Below are 15,852 nucleotides of genomic sequence, written 5' to 3' on the forward strand. Positions count from 1 at the left end.
ATGAACAATCCCCATGGGCTTGGTCTCCTTGTTTTAGGTACATGCAGTAATAGTGTGCTGGAATGCTCTTGTATGTGCTGGAAAGAGCCCATGCTAAATCTTCCGTAAGATTGTGAGGTACTGTGAAACACAGTCATTATTTAAAAATAAATTATATCAATTTACAACTTAAAAGTCATATTGAAAAAGTTAATAAATACTTAAAATTCATGACTTCCTACTTATTTGACTCTTATCTGTGTTTCTGAGATCACTTGTCTGTGTCCCTGGTGGGAATATATCAGGGTGGCATTTGATGCCCAACACCCCATTCAGTGATGTCATTCTATTAACTTGAACCCATCACATTAGGACTATTTATATCATGGGAATTAGCAAATGCTACATATAGGGGCTTCCCTGTCCCCCAGGAGAAGGCTGATGAACATTTACCAGCGTACATTGTACCATACAAGCTCCTCACTTTATGAAAAAGTTTAAAAAAAACCCATCATAAGTTGAAAATATCTTAAGTGAGATGTATCATACATTTAACTCCCAGACATCCCAACTTAGCGTCACCTAACTTAAATGAGCTTACATTGTTAACCTACGGTTGGGCAAAATCATCTAACCAAAGTTTTTTAAATAATAAAGAGTCAAATATATCATCTAAATTATTGAATACTGTACTGAAAGTGAAAAACATCACCATGTTAAAGTTCAAAACTCAGAAACCGTAAATCAAACCATCGTAAGTTGGGGACTCTCTGCGTATTTCTCACCCTGATTCTTTGTTCTTTTTTCCCTACTACTAAGCGTATCTTCATCTTTTCCCTAAATATAAAATCTTTGCTGATCTATTAACAGCCAGTTAAGCTCTCCTTCTCCAGGATATTTCCCCTAACAATATTCACTTTCATTGATTTTTTTTCCTACTCCTATGTTTTTTATTTTCTGAACCATAATAGAAAGTTTCCATTAATTAGTTTTAGTCAATTAATTCAGTTTCTCATTATTTCAGCATGTTCCTTCAGTGTCTAGTGGATGCCATGCCCTCTGCGCAATTCTGGCCCAAATTCCATTGCTTTTCCATATATTTGTCTGGTTTTGCCAATAGACTCATAGACAGTGGCAGCCATACATCACTTTACTTTGACATCTCTTTGGGCCCTAGCACAATGCCAAGTCTCTAACAGGGGACCAACATATTGATAAATTGATACAACACCCATAAGCACTGAGTGCTCAGGGAACGGAGATGGTGACTAGTGCTGAATTTCAGAAAAATGCCTTTATTGGAGGTGCATGAAATGTTTGTTTCATGTACTGGAAATTTCAATGCCAAATCTGGTACCAGGGAGAGGAAGAAACTAGGAAATGCACAGGAGATTTGAGTCCAATCCCACGTGGCCAGGGCACACCATTCACCAGTTCCTTTCTGTAGTCTGCATATGTGTGGGATGCGATTATCCCACAACTTGGTAAATATGGAGATCAAGAGAGAAAAGGATATCAAGTGTTTGGCAAAGTGCCTTTCTAACTAACAGAGCAAGAACCCCAAAGTACCACCCTCCACCAGGTTTATATCACCTTCCTTCCTCTCGTCATCTGTAAGCAAGAATGAAAGGACCAATTTAGATCTTTCAGATTGTACACAATCCCCACCCACTTTCTTTCCTGAGATAAGGAAGCAGAGAGGCCTGGATTGAGATTAGGAAAAGCAGGAACCTGGCCACTTTGCACTTATCGGATTGAGTAGTGACAGTGCTGCCGCTCAAGGGCTGTTGGTGTCCACAAATTCTTCCATAAATACAGCACACATAGATGCTTACATTTGATGTCTTCTACTATCCAGCAATTTCACTAGGGCAGATATTATTACTACTCCTATTTTATGGACAGGGAAACTAAGGTTGAGAGGCATCCTCCAACTTAATGACATCCTCCAACTCATGTGGCCACTCAGTGGCAGAGCAGGACAGAACCCAGGCTCTTTGTCTCTCAGTCCAGCACACATCAGTAGGATCCATCGCCTCTTTCTAAACCATTCAGCAGAGCCATTCCGCTTGCCACCTTTTTATGAAGCTTATGTACAACTACCTATTTTGATACAGTGGAGAGAACCTGCTTGGGGAGACATCAGGATTTATTTGACGCAAATAACCTTGAGCTTCTCAAACAACTACTTAGTGCCTGGAGGCTGCCGCATCTGTCAAAGGAGATGACTGCACTTACTGCACCTAGCTCACTGGCCTTTGAGAGGATAAAAGGACAGAGTAGATGAGATGGTCCTTTGAAAATTAAGTTGCCACATAAACGCAGGACATCATTGAAAATAACAGTAGTTCTGTCCTTGTTAAGTGGCTCCTAGAGAAGTCAGTGATAAACCGTTCCCATGTAGCATATCTCTCTGGTTTTCCCTGACTTTCCTGACTATATTCTCCACACAAAGGGTGTTGAGCAAGACACACGGTTACCTTCCCTCCTGTACAGTCCCTAAAGGAGTTGCGGCCATCAGTCTGGACATCTTTCCAAGTGACAAAAGAGACCAGCCCTAAGTTGGTAATGTTGCAGAAACATGACGTCAACCTCATCTGTCCATCTCTGACCTTGAAAAGAGATCAACTTGTCCCTGAGAGCATGTCATAGCAGAAGTGCCTGGTTTTCTTTGTTGTGGGAGCCTGTTGATGGCAATATGTCTGCTGCAGTGTCTTACCGAGAGTCAGAGGAGCCAGAGAAAAAGCATTAGTGAGTATCCAGCAAAGACAAGAGGCAGAAAGGTTTGGGGCCTCAAGTGGACCCATTCTTACTCACTCAAGTATTTTTGTGACTCTTCTGAGAACAAGAAGTACATAGGCGGAGGATGATTCTCAATCAATTTGACTGATTCTCAGTAATGGGTTTATGAATTGGGGATAGTTAAAATTTTTTTGTTTTGTTTTCTTACACAAGCTACTAATGTCCCTTTTGCCTTGGCATTTTTGTGGGCAGAACTTCCTCCCAGTTCCTCTTCTGCAATTGGAGCCATCTGTTGCTCCTCAGGGGAAGGCTGGGAAAGAATTGGAGTTGTTATGTCAGGATGCAAAGGGAAAGGAAATTTCTCATAACCAAAATAGAATTTTGCAGCAAGGATAATAGACTAGCATAGAATAGAATAGAACAGAACTTTGCTCCAAGCCTTGAAATCCAGACTTGGAGGAGAAGAAGAGGGCTTTAAAAATTCTTTAACATAATAAAATCCAAGGCTAGAGGGTTGAATTCCTAAATTTGTTCTTAATTATGGAAGAAATGGACTTCAACTAATGACAAGTATCCTTGAGGCTCGTTACTCCAGGGCAAAGGCAAGATACCAGAACTGGACCTGGAACTGTGGGTGCAGATAAGGAAAATATCTAGGTGGGATCAGGGATCTGGATCAGACATCTCTGTCCCATGGTGCCAACAGAAACACTCAGTCAGCAGGGGAAACTCAAGACATCAAAGCTAGGGTTATACTTCCCCAGAATTAGTAAAGGAGGGCCTCAGACCTCTGGAAGAAACCGTGCTCTTGGATACTTCCAAAATGGCGTGGGAAGATTGGCAGTGTGTTGACAGGAATATGGGAGGCAAGAGACCAAACTTCAGTACCAATATCCCTTCTTAGGGTCGTGATCCCAAAGCTGATGGTGGTGGTGGTGGGAAACTGTTGGGAAAACTGAGGGGACACAGTTGAGGACTCGAGAGGAGACTGTTCCATCAGGCTGTCCCAGCACCAGCTTGGGTAAGACACAGAAACTCAGTGGGTTAGCCCTTCTCAGCTCTCTTCAACATCAGTTCAGCCATTAGATGCCCAGGAGGGGGCAGAAAGTATAGTTAAGGAAAAATATGCCCAGGGAGCTTTCCAGTAGGGGGCTCAGGGGTGCCTTTCCTGCCCTTTCTTTTTTTGCAGTACTGGAGATTGAACCCAGGACCTCATGCATGCTAGGCAAGTGCTCTAACACAGAACTACACCCCTAATCCACTGGCTCTTTAAAAATCATGAATTTCCTACCTTTCCTTCAAGTACTTGGCTGCCATATTGAAAAGTAGCAAGGCAGCAAAGGACAGAAATTTGAGCTGTTCTAAAGAGACTATTAGGATCTGAGCTCCCCGAATTGAGCTTTGAATAAATCAACTGAATGTTTAAATTAAAATGAGACAGTTTAAATTGGCAAAGTCTGAACTATTGTTAATTGACCAGTCTTACTTGCTCCTATTGCTCAGCAGCCTGGGCGTCTCATGTGAATATCAGATGAAGTTATGAAGAAAATAAAGAATAGTTCTTAGCATCTTTGAGTAGTAGTGTGAATAAATTTGAGGCCTCAAATATTTGCATTTGTGTCCCTTCTCCTTCAGCAAACATTTCAGATAGGGACTCTACCCTCCTGCAAACTTCTCTGAAAAGTGAAAAGTGACCCATGTTGTTTTTATGGTTGATGTTGTACCAGGATGAGGCTATTTGTTAGTTACTGGGCTCTATCTAAGGTTTCCATTTTCCTTTGTCTTGATCTCAAAACCCCTTCACCATGGTTTCCCCTCAATCCATTCAGTGGAGACTGCCATGAGCAAGCCCTTATGCTCATCCCTTTTATCATCTCTTCCCTGATTTGTTTGGTTAGGACTCAGGAGATTTGAGAGTCAACCTTTTACCAGCTGAGGACATTCCTTTGCCTGGGGGAGCCATGGTTCTATGAGGTCTATGGTTTCTTTACTTCCTGTTTCCCTAGGTACTTCCTGTTTCCTAGGGAAGCACTTCCTCTGGGAAGGTCTGCCATTCTCTTATATCCCATCCCTACAGCTGGGTAGGTTTGACCAGGGGCCCCTCTTGGTCATGGACAACAGTTCTCTGGTGTTGGCAGTGGAAGTAACTAGGCTGAATGGTCCAGTTTTCAGGAGCATATCAGGAGTTTGGCAATCTCTGGATTTAAGGGAGGATGGTATGACCCTGAAATCATATGAAGGAAGTCAGTTTTTTCCCATCAAGAGCCTGTTGTTTTCCCTCACTGAGATCTTCATGAGATGTAATTTTATTATTTGCTTATTTGTTTAGTTATTTCCCATGTAAACTCTATGTGTGAGGGACTTTGTAATCTATTTCTTACTATGTCCCTAGTGCCTCACACAGTGGTAGTACCACAGTGGGTACTCAGTATAGATTGTTGAACTGATATATTGAGGAACAAACAGACTGACGGAGGGTACCAGGAAGTGGGGTGGAAGAAAGTGTTGATGGCAAAGACACACGCAGAGGGAGGGAAAAATGGGAGGCAATCCCCGAACTACAACTTCTCTTTGCATATTTCTAGCCAAGTTCTCTGATCTAGGGCAGGTTACCTCTCCAGTCCCCATGAGAAGAGGACACTCCTGTCATAGTAGCTAACACATAACAGATATACACAAATGCATATGTGCAATAAACATGGTTGACTGACTACGTAATAGCTTCCATTCACCTGCCGGGGCACAGGCTGAGGGCACTCATTGTCTCACGGAGCTCCTCCTACTCCTGCATCCCAGCTGCTGTGCTCTCCACACCCAGGGACTTCGTTATAAGCTACCGGAAAAGAAGAAATCAGGTGTGGTTTTTATTGCACTATTGGTGCCTCCCACCAATAGTGGGAAGTTACTTTGCCAAGGGATTTCTGGAAAGAGGGCTGATGGGGGTGTGGCAGGGGCAATGTGAAGATGGGATCACCCAGATCCTTTGAATCTGAGGCAGGTGAGTGTTTTGAGTCCTCGTCTGGTATCACCACGAGACTTCCTCAGAAGCCACTGTGGCATCCATGGAGCCCCAGGTTAGAAGGCTGTGTGACTTCCACCCTGCTTCCAATACTGGCACTTCAGTGACAGCTGGGAAGCAGGCCATGGGGACAAGTGAGAGGTGTCAGTCTAACTTGCCTTATGATGCCAGGAGGTGTCTGGGGGTGGGGAGAGGCAAACAGGTCTCCTGCTTGTGTGCTGTAGGTGTCAAGTTTCCATGGAAGATTCTGTTTGAAGATGGTTTCTAGAATAAAACACAACTGACTTTCTAAAGCTCCAGATTCATATCACCTTTAACATTCCTTTCTGTCTTTGACATGGAATGGCTCTACAGTCCTCACACAATTCCACGCATCAGCCGCAAGGGACAGACTTTCTGAAAACCATTATGGTGTCATCTAAGTCTTGAGGCAGTGATGCTGGCCTCCGAGCTCCTAAGAGTTTTCTTACCGAATGACTTTTCTATTTCCCCAATGCTGCATGCCAGCTGTGGGGGAGGCTGTAACCCCAGGGCTGGCTAAACTAGAGCAAAGGCAAAGCAACCTGTCTACCCTCTCTCTTTCCTGGGCCCTGACTATACTTCTAGGAAGATCCAGGGTAATTTCTTGGCATGGTTGCTCACCATGAGCTCCAGTGGCGGCCGGCAATGCTCTGTGATGCGAAGGTGAGGGAAACGGAGTCCTGAACCAGCAGACAGCTGCACGCTGCAGGAAAGTCTGGGGTTGGACAGTCTGGGTTTGGTCCTTAGACCTGGGATTGTCACCACAGTGTTGATGGTGGAGTGATATTTCCATGGGGTCCCACAAGTTGAGCATCTAGAGTGACATGGAGTTTTAATGTTGGATTTTGAATTTTTTTTTTTTTGCCTCTGGTAAAATGGAAGTGTCTTTCAGATTTTGTGTATTAATGCATACAAAACTTTTAGAACATGACTTTCCCATAACTTTATATATATTAGTCACATATCTTTCAGCCTTAAAAGGTTTTTGCTTGGGTTGACGTAGTATGGTAGTGGATTGGTAAGCATCACTATTTACTTGTAAGGCCAAGTTAAAATGATTCCCAGGTACTGGCGACCACAGGCTTGAAGCACTTTCTTTATGATCAACCTATATTCCCTTTGGATGAATAAGTGGGAATTTGAGTAAATATTTACTATATGGATTAATTTATGTGAGGCAGGAGTCACTGAGTTGAGGAATAGCTTTAAATTATGGCCCTCAAGCAAATATTTTAGAAAGGGCCCCTTGCCCTTAATTCATGTCAAAATATATTCAGAAATGATCCTGCCCTGTCTCTTGCCAAAATGCAGGGGCTGCTGTGAAAATATTTATGCCCCTTGGGAGTGTCTGCCAACGCGTGCAGTCGTCTCTGCCGGGCAGTGAGAATACCGCAGCCCCTCTGTGTCGCCAGTTCTGGTACAGACAGACGGGCCTGTCTTCTGCCTCTGAGACTCCTGGGTCTCAGCCAGAGCCTGGGGTGAGTTGGGGAGTGAGGGTGGGGTGGGGCGAGACTGCTTGGGGCTGGAAGATGAATGGTTTCATTAGTTTGACAGAGGAGGAGGGAGATGGGCCTTGGGGCTTGCAAAACATCACATCTTGGCAAAAGTACTTTGAAAAACAGGAGATTCCTGGAAAGCAATAATGCTGACAGTGGAGAGTGAGTTTGGGGCCTGCCAAGATGCAGAGCAGGGCTTTGGTTCAGATGCAGAAGAGGTGCTGAGTCTGAGAACAGGCTGGCCTCTCACGCTGTCTGTCTGTGGGGCTTTTTGGCCACAGGAACTAATTGCCTTTAGCATCCCCACATCTGTGTCTAGAAAACTTGCCTTTGCTTGGGTCAGCACAGGGTTTGGGCCTCACTCTCTGAGCCCTGAGCACACCTGGCTCAAACCTGACTCTGGTCCTTGAACGGGCTGAGTCCTCTACTCCTGAGATCCCCTCCACCTGCACTCAGGCTCAGCTCAATCACCACCTTCCCAAGTCTTCGTCATCCAAGCCTCTGGCCTGACCATCCTCTAACTGTTGATCAATGAGACAGACACCTTTAGGGGCAAATTCTTACATTATTCCACCTTCAAAATGTCCTTTCTTTTGTTTTAGCTAAAACTCTTTGGAGAAACTTATGAAAAATCAGCCATAATCTCTAAGATCACAAAGCTACTCTTTAAGTTTTCCTTTTAGGTTCCTAGAGAAAACTTGGCTTATTATATCATTGAATTGAGCATGCTCAGAAACATTTATGTCTGTCATCTTCATGACCTTGAACTGAGCATGCCCAGAGTGGTCAGGCCTGCCTGTTTGCTATTTTACCACTTATTATGTGCTGTGTGATCTTCAGCTCTGCATGCCCAGGAATGTATCTGACGTCTTTCATTCTTGAAATGTAATCCTGAACTGAGCATGCTCAGAAATATACATTCTAAACAGCATGCTCAGGAGGGTTTATGGTCTTAAAGTGAATGTTTAGGCTCCCAGAATAAAACACCCATGCTGGCTTTATTCAGGGAGAGCATCACCTTGCAGGTAAGTGCAGTGGTCTTCTTACCCATCTCAGGTAAACAAATCTCCATTCTTTTATCTTCTGTGGGCTCATTGGCTTTGCACTCTCTCGAAAAGAAGTGAACCCTTTGGTTCTGTTTCATAGCCTGTACCACACATTGCCCCAGCTTGCAGTACTTGCCACAAACTGCAGTGCTTCTGTTCCTCTGTTCCAGGTAGATGTAGTTGTTTTTTTCTTTTTAGAGTAGATTTTGTGAATTATTTTTCTTATCCATTGTAAAGACTGAGATCATTCTCTTCAAAAACCTGCATGAAGCCTCTAACAGGTGCTGGTTGGTGCCTTGGCCTTTGTCCACAGGGCCTTCCAGGTGGCCTCCTCTGTCAGAAGAAATCACAAGTGTTCAGAGCCAACCTGGAAGGAGTATGTGGTGGCCCTCCAGTAACCAGACACCGCAGGCATTAAGTGACATCTGTTGCCTGGTATATGTGTGAATCCTCTGTGAAAGATCCTCCTTTAAAGCCTGGAGGCCATAGCTACAAACCAGAGTAGCCAGGGTGCACTTGGAGGGAAAGGTGTTTTTGTGACCCCTGTGAAGAAGGGAGACGGGACTCCAAATAGGTGAGATCACCAGCTGTTCACTTCCAATGCTGCCCTCCGAGGAGCTTTCTACCCAAACTGTGAATCAGAAGCAACTGCCTTTATTAGACTTTCTCTGGTCTCCAACCCACTGCAGCTTGTGAGAAATGCGATAAGGGGCAGACTGATAAGCAGGCAAGGAGTAGGAGGGGTTGGACTTCGGTTGGGGACATGCTGTACGACTGTAAGGGCTGCATTGTGTTTCCCTCCAAATTCATACGTCAAAGTATTAACCCATTGTGCCTCAGAATGTGACAGCACTCAGAAGCAGCATCTTTAAAGAGATGATTCGGGTGAAATAAGGCAGTTAAAGTGTGCTCGAATCCAGTCTGACTGACGTCCCTCTAAGAAGAGCTTAGGACAGAAACATAAAAGGATGATGCCATCTATTAGCCACGGAGAGCGGTCTCAGGATGAAACCCACCTGCTGACCCTTGATCTTGGACTTCCCAGTCTGTAGAATTGTGAAATAATAATGTTTTGTCATTTAAGCTGCCCTGTGGTAGTTGGTTATGGTGGCCCTAGAGGCAGACGCGTATGTCAATATGAATCATCCTGAGTTGCCTTAAGTAATCACATCCTCAAAACTCTGTAAATGACACAAGTGCTTCTCACTAAACCTTGCACTTTCTTCTCATTCTCCTGGGGGGTCTAGAGCTAGAAGAATTCTAAAAAGAAGCACACTGTCCATGATTTATGATCCAGCATGGGGAAACAAGGTCAACACAACCTCTTCCTGTGTGCCTAAGAACCCTTAGCAGAAACGGAGGCCCCGGGTGGGCTTGGCCCTGGGGGGTGCTGTCCTCCAGAGGAGTTGAACTTGGTGGATGGGAGGGGAGGGGGTGTGTATGTAAAGACCTCAGTCTCAGGAGCTGGCTCCCCTAAGGCAGAGGGAAGGCCTCCTGCAGGTCTGGGAACTGTTCCCAGGATTGTTTTCCTACAGCTTCTGCTGAGTTTCCTGGGGCTTAGGAAGACCAGGCATTGTGGCTTCCTTCAGAAGGTCAAAGGGGGCAGCTGTGAGCCTTGAAGGGATTTCTCTCCCCATCTGTTCCCTCTGAACGATTCCAGCCTGGAGCTCGCTCAAGAGTGAACAGTTTGTGGCCCTAGTATGACACCGGCAGTTCTTGTACAATTTGCAAAGATTGAGGCAATTTATTTTAATCGAAAACCTCTAGATGCGTTTCCGGCAGTGATGTTCCCCAGATGACCCTCCCGGGCAGACTAGAAGCTAAACAAGAAAATGTGTGCGTTTTAGAAAACCTGAGCTCCCCTCAGCCCTCCTACCCCTCCCCAGTCCTGCATCTGCTAATGTGCAGATGAAAGGCTCTGGGAGACTTGGATCTACAGAAACTGTCAATGCTAAAAGGCTGCCTTTTGGTCTTAAAAGGTGTCCTTGAAATTATTCCCAGGTTTTGGCCCCAACTGGCTTTGTAGGCAAATCTAATTGGCTGGGTTTAGAATGCAGCTGTGAGGATTTTGAAACTGCCTTTGAAAGTCAACTACTGGTGAGTGATCCCAACAAGGACATGCATGGAGACACCCACCAGAGTACAAGAGTGATAATAATGGGGTGGCTCTGGAAAATGCTGTTTTGGGGTAGCTGCGGTGGAACAGGACCCTGGAATTGATTCTTAGGTAGTGAGACTGGATCCATTAGTACCCTCCCCAGAGCTTCCTTCCTTTGTGTGACTAATGGCCTAATCTGTAGTTGGTTGTTGGGCGATGGGTGTCGTCTCTGGCCAGGAGCAGAGAAAGCTAATAGACTCCCAGAGGACCTGGCCCCTGGCCTGAGCCTCATTAGCGTCTTGAGGTTTTCAAATAAGCAAGTCTGTCATAGATGTGCACTGCCACATAGAGATTTGTAATGACATATCATTCCACATGCCCACTAGGCTGTCCTGTCACACCTCAGCTTCAAAGTGGCCAAATCCAAACATATATTCTCTCCCTGAACATTGCCTTTACTCCTGCCCTCCTCTTTTCTGTCAGTAGTGCCGTCAGCCGCCACCCTCTGCCGTCTCTGTGCCTCCCTTCTCGGGAAATCACTCACTCCAGTCTAGATCCACTCCCTCCCACTCGTTCAGCCCTCAAATTTCCTTCCCTACCATTCTAGTGCACTCTGTCTCTATTTGGAGAAGATCTCTGCAATCTCCTAACCAATTTCCATATTTTTAGTTTCTCTTCCTGCTAATATGCTAGGTCTTGAATTTCAGCAATAAAAAAAAAAATCTGAGATTCCTAAATTTAGTTGCAAGCATTGGTGGATGGAAGGAGGAAGACATAGGGAAGTTAATATGTTAACAGCTTCCGGGTAAAACAAAATGAAACAAAACACTGCTTCACGTTCCCAGATAGATATCGACACTGATCTTAATCCCATCACGGCAAACCACTAAGGACATTGTACCAGATTCCATATAAGCTTTTCAGACTGCTGCCCTCAACCAATTCAGAAGCAGCAAGTTACTTCTCCTAGGGACTTCCCACTGGTCCCAAAGCTTCCCCTGCTTGGGGTATTCCTGCCCCCCTTATCTATAGCTAATGTAGGTTCAATGTAAACAACTTAGGTTTTCCTTCCCCAGTGTTTATAAAAAATGTTCTTAGCTCCAGGTCTGGCAGATGTGTCCCCAACTGCTACCCAGCCTCGATGTTGGTAATTTGCAGAAACTTGTCCCAAGACTTAGTCCTTTTACTATCTACCATCTGAAAGAGCTCAAGTAGAGATAATTTGGTTACAAGAGTTTTGGCCTAATGTCAGTATACATTAAATCTGGAAAGTGGTTAAAACTGTAGATGCCCCTTTCCCAGAATTCCTGACTTTGGAGCTGGGGAATGGCCTGGGAACCTGTATTTTAACACTCCTGGGGTATCCGGCCCAGTCGTCAGGAGACCGATCACCTTTGGAGGAGTTTTGCTGTCATCTTTCCCGACCCCTGTGGCCAAAGAAGCCTTCCCATGGCATAAAAGTAGTTGAGTCTCTCTTCTGCTTGAAAGTTACCGTTGGGCTCAAGACGGATACCCCCAAATACGACATGTTTTGGCGTGCCAAGCATTTGGCCCTAACAAATGCTTAGACTGCTTTTGTCCACTTTAGTGTAAAGAGAGACTCCGGAGTTCCCTTATCTTCCCAGACTGCAGAAGGGACCACACATGCTCCATCCCCACCCTGACATCCATGCTGCATCTTGAGAAGACAGGAACACAGCCACCCCAGGACAGACTCCCAAGACAATGCCTGCCCCTTGGCTCATTCAAATCCCAAAGAGTCTGCCTCTACAACCATGGCCCTTTATTCTCCTAAGGGTCATTTACAAGCCCTCTGAAATGTCCCCATTCTCCCCTATATAAGGGGGGGGCATATTAGTTTCTGATATTAAGAAGGTGGGTACTCTGCCTCCTGTGATCCCCTACTCTGCTCCCAGTGCTATGACATTTTCCCCTTTTGCATGTTAATAAATATGTATGCATTTTGTTCCATTTAATCCATGAGAGTTTGCTCCTCTGGACCCTTAGCGACTGGAGGGGCGATTTTCCCTGTGCCCCTTCTAGGGCTTCTTGGTGCATGGAGTACACCAGCTGGGCCAAGTTCTGGTGCCTTATGTGTGTCAAGCCCAAGAAACATTTCTAACTTCATTTCCTGTCCTTCCTGCTAATCACATAGCCCTATTTCTACAGTGCCTTACAAACTCAGGAGATAGGGTCAATTGAAATAACCATATCATTCATACAGGGTCTTATACTAAATTCTAGTTTAGATAAGTGGTTCCAGAGGCCAAAGTTGTTTTTTTTTTTTAGTTGTATACGGTACATATGTAAAATTAAGAGAGGTCAGTTATTTACTGTGGTTCGGAAAAGAGTAGTACTGACATTTTTCAATATTATGTGACTAAACTTTGGTCCAGTTCTTGAGATACTGGGTTTCAGGAGTTGTCTGGTTTGGGGCACATGGTCTAATTGACCGTGGCTATGTGGTTGTGATGGGTGCCCAGAGTCAACAATATTTCTGAGAGTTTCTGCGAGGGATGAGCTTACCATTTGAATCCATGACTTTAGATCATTCTCCCAAATCTTCTGAGGCAGAACAAATGGCAGAAGAATGGGGAAATTGACCCTTTTTGATGCTGCCTACCTACTTGAGCTGCGACAACTCTTCTCACCTCCTCTGACCCTTGGCCTGGGGTTTCCACCATCAGCTTCCCTGATCCTCAGGGTCACTTAATGAGTCTAGAGAGGGAGGCTAGTAGTTGGTAAGAGAGGGGTGATCAGCTGCCAGTCTCTGGTACATAACCAACTGGCAATGTGGAAAAGGTTTTAAAGGGACAGGCTACAGCAAGAGACCAGTTAGGAGACACATGGAGCCACCCTTGAGACCCCTGAGGCCAACCAAGATGGTGGCAATGAGCCAGGTAAGAGAGGAGGGCTTTGGAGAGATGATTTAAACCATTCTTCCTCCTGAGAATGCTCAAATGATGGCAGGTCACTTAGTAGGTCACAGCTGTTAATGCAGAGGGAGTTCATGTCTCCTGATTGCCCCCTTGACTCCTATTCTCTCCTCCAGGTGGAGTCTGTTCTTCACAAACCCTAAAGTGAACTTTTGGAGCACAAATCTTACGGCCAGGCTTTCCTGTGGTCCCCTTCCTGGGGCAGCCCGTTGCCCACAGGATCACATCCTGTCCTGTTAGCTGGACCTGTATGAAGCCCTTTATGACCCGGCCCTCCAGCTCCCGCCCTGGCCATTTCTCTCACAAATGTCCTTCTCCTAAGCCATAGCCACACACAGCTACTTGTTCTGATCCTTTGATGCCTTCATGATTCTGCACGTGCTTTCCCCCTCTGGGATGTCCTTCCTCCTTCTTTGCAAACTTCCTTTTATCCTTTAGAATTCAGCTGAAATCCCACCTTCTTTTAAATGGCTTTTCCTTTCCCTTCCGAGAAATTAAAATATTTCCTTTTGGCTCCCATGGTATCTCCTGGGTGCTTTTACTTAAGCACATCACAAAGTTCTGTAAATATCTATAGACGTGTTGCTCCCCACGAGTTAAGGCCTCTTCAGCATTCAGGACTTAGCACAAGCACCATTTCTTAAAGTCTCCAAGTCTCAGTTCTGGCCTTTGTGATGCTTTTTCATAGAACTAAACCTTTCCTTCAGAGCTCTCATGTCACTTAAAATTGCAAGTTAATGCCATGCGTGTGGTGCACGCCTGTAATCCCACCGGCTTGGGAGGCTGAAGCAGGAGGATCACAAGTTTAAAGCCAGCCTAAACAATTTAGCAAGTCCCTAAGGAACTTAGCAAGTTAAAAAGGGCTGGGGTTGTGGATCAATGGTTGAGCCCTTCTGGGATCCATCCCAGGTGCCAAAACAAAACAAAATTTCATGTTAATGAGTAAGATGATCTGACTAATGCCCCTCTCTCCATGAGGCTGTAAGCATGAAGAGCAAAGCCTAGAGTCATCGTCAAATCCTCAATATCCAGCGCAGGATACATGGACAGTACATGGTAGGAATTCAGTAAGTATTCTCTGAATGAATGAATGAATGGTTGAAAACAACCCTCCTTTCAGGAGATAAGAAATCCTCTCTTTTGGAGCTATTGTCTTCATTAAATAGAGTTCTTTTGGTTGCATTAAAAATCTTAAGTTTAAGAATAAGGGAATTTAGTTGAATATGACTTGGTAAATCATGTATTTCAGAGAAGAGTTGAACAACTCAACAGAGATAAACAACTGGGCTGCCTTAGTGATATCAACCTCAGGAGTCAATAAAAATTCCCTGTGGAAATTTGCTATTAATGTAGCTGGTTATCCTTGGTGGTCGGTGTTGCTCTCATTCAAATTCCAACTTTCCAGAAGAGAGATGCTCTTTAGGTCAGGGATTTTCCCCAGCTCCAGTCAGCCCTGGGGGTGGAGGGGCAGCTTCATGCAGTGAGGACCTGGCTGCCGGGAGCTCCTTCTTGTGGTTCACAGAGAGAAGGGAATCACCACCAGTAAAAGATGCAGAGTCACCAAGTGAGGAGTGCAGCTCCGTCTCTTGACGCCCATCTAAAATGCTTTCTTCTTCCCTTCTCCCCCGCTCCTTTACAGAATATAGAATGGTGGAGTCCCCAGTGACCAACAGGGAAGAGGTGACTGTTGGCCTGAAGGGAGGAACAGTCACCTCTTGGAGCTTGGGAGCATTCTGAAAGTCTGCCTTTAGCATTGTCCTCTGCACTAGTTAAGGTGACACAAGCTGCTAAAAAACACCCCAAAAACCCCAAACCAAGGATGAATCAGGCCTCAGGCACAATACATGTTTATCTCTTTTCCTCCTAAATCCCTGTATTCCTGTTCTCTCCTCCAAGAAGTGATTCAGGGATCCAGCCTCCTTCCAGGCTGTTTTTTTTTTTTTTTCTGTATTCAATAACAGAAAGTGCCACATCATGTGCATCATCTGCACAAAGTCTATGAAGGGGGAAGAACAAAGGGCATCAGACCTGGAAGTGATTCTCAAAACTTCTGCTCACATGCCAAGTCGGATCTAAAGGAGGAAACGATGTGGAGTTCTTTTGTGAGCCCAGGAAGGAAAGGAGTCCATTAGGTGGACTGCTAGGCTGTCTGTGGACTGTCAGCTGGACATGCTGTTAGCCATTTCTCCTGGGCAGCAGGTGAATCCACTTGTGCCCGTTCTCTCTACTGTGTTCCTCAGAGGCATATCTGGGTGCACCGAAGGTTAGAGTGTGGGGGAGGCTGAGAGCGGGTCTTCTGGGGACTTGTTCAGCTGCATGATGGTTTCCCTTCTCTAGAAACTACCCACAAATCCATAAGATCAAGACCCCACATGTCTTCCTGATATTATATGACCTGCCCTGGCCATGCTGGGTTGGCAGAGGGTTGGACACCTGATCGACCAACCAATTCTCTCATCTTGGGGTTTGAAATTGGACGGGGAAGTCAGATGTTGGAGGTTGGCTGCGGAGTCCT

The 15,852-nt window shown here is 45.2% G+C and overlaps 1 protein-coding gene across 1 annotated transcript in view; it reads left to right on the forward strand.

Annotated features, from left to right (window-relative positions):
- Positions 1–7,115: 7,115 nt before the first annotated feature.
- Positions 7,116–15,852, forward strand: part of KCNE2 (potassium voltage-gated channel subfamily E regulatory subunit 2) — a gene marked incomplete at its 3' end in the record, with an annotated part of 74,306 nt that continues 65,569 nt past the window's right edge. Inside the window, exon 1 of the mRNA XM_081301102.1 lies at positions 7,116–7,239. The remainder of the gene's footprint in view (positions 7,240–15,852) is intronic.

This window comes from Spermophilus citellus (assembly GCF_964194105.1).
Source record: "Spermophilus citellus genome assembly, chromosome: 7".
NCBI classification, from domain to species: Eukaryota; Metazoa; Chordata; class Mammalia; order Rodentia; family Sciuridae; genus Spermophilus; species Spermophilus citellus.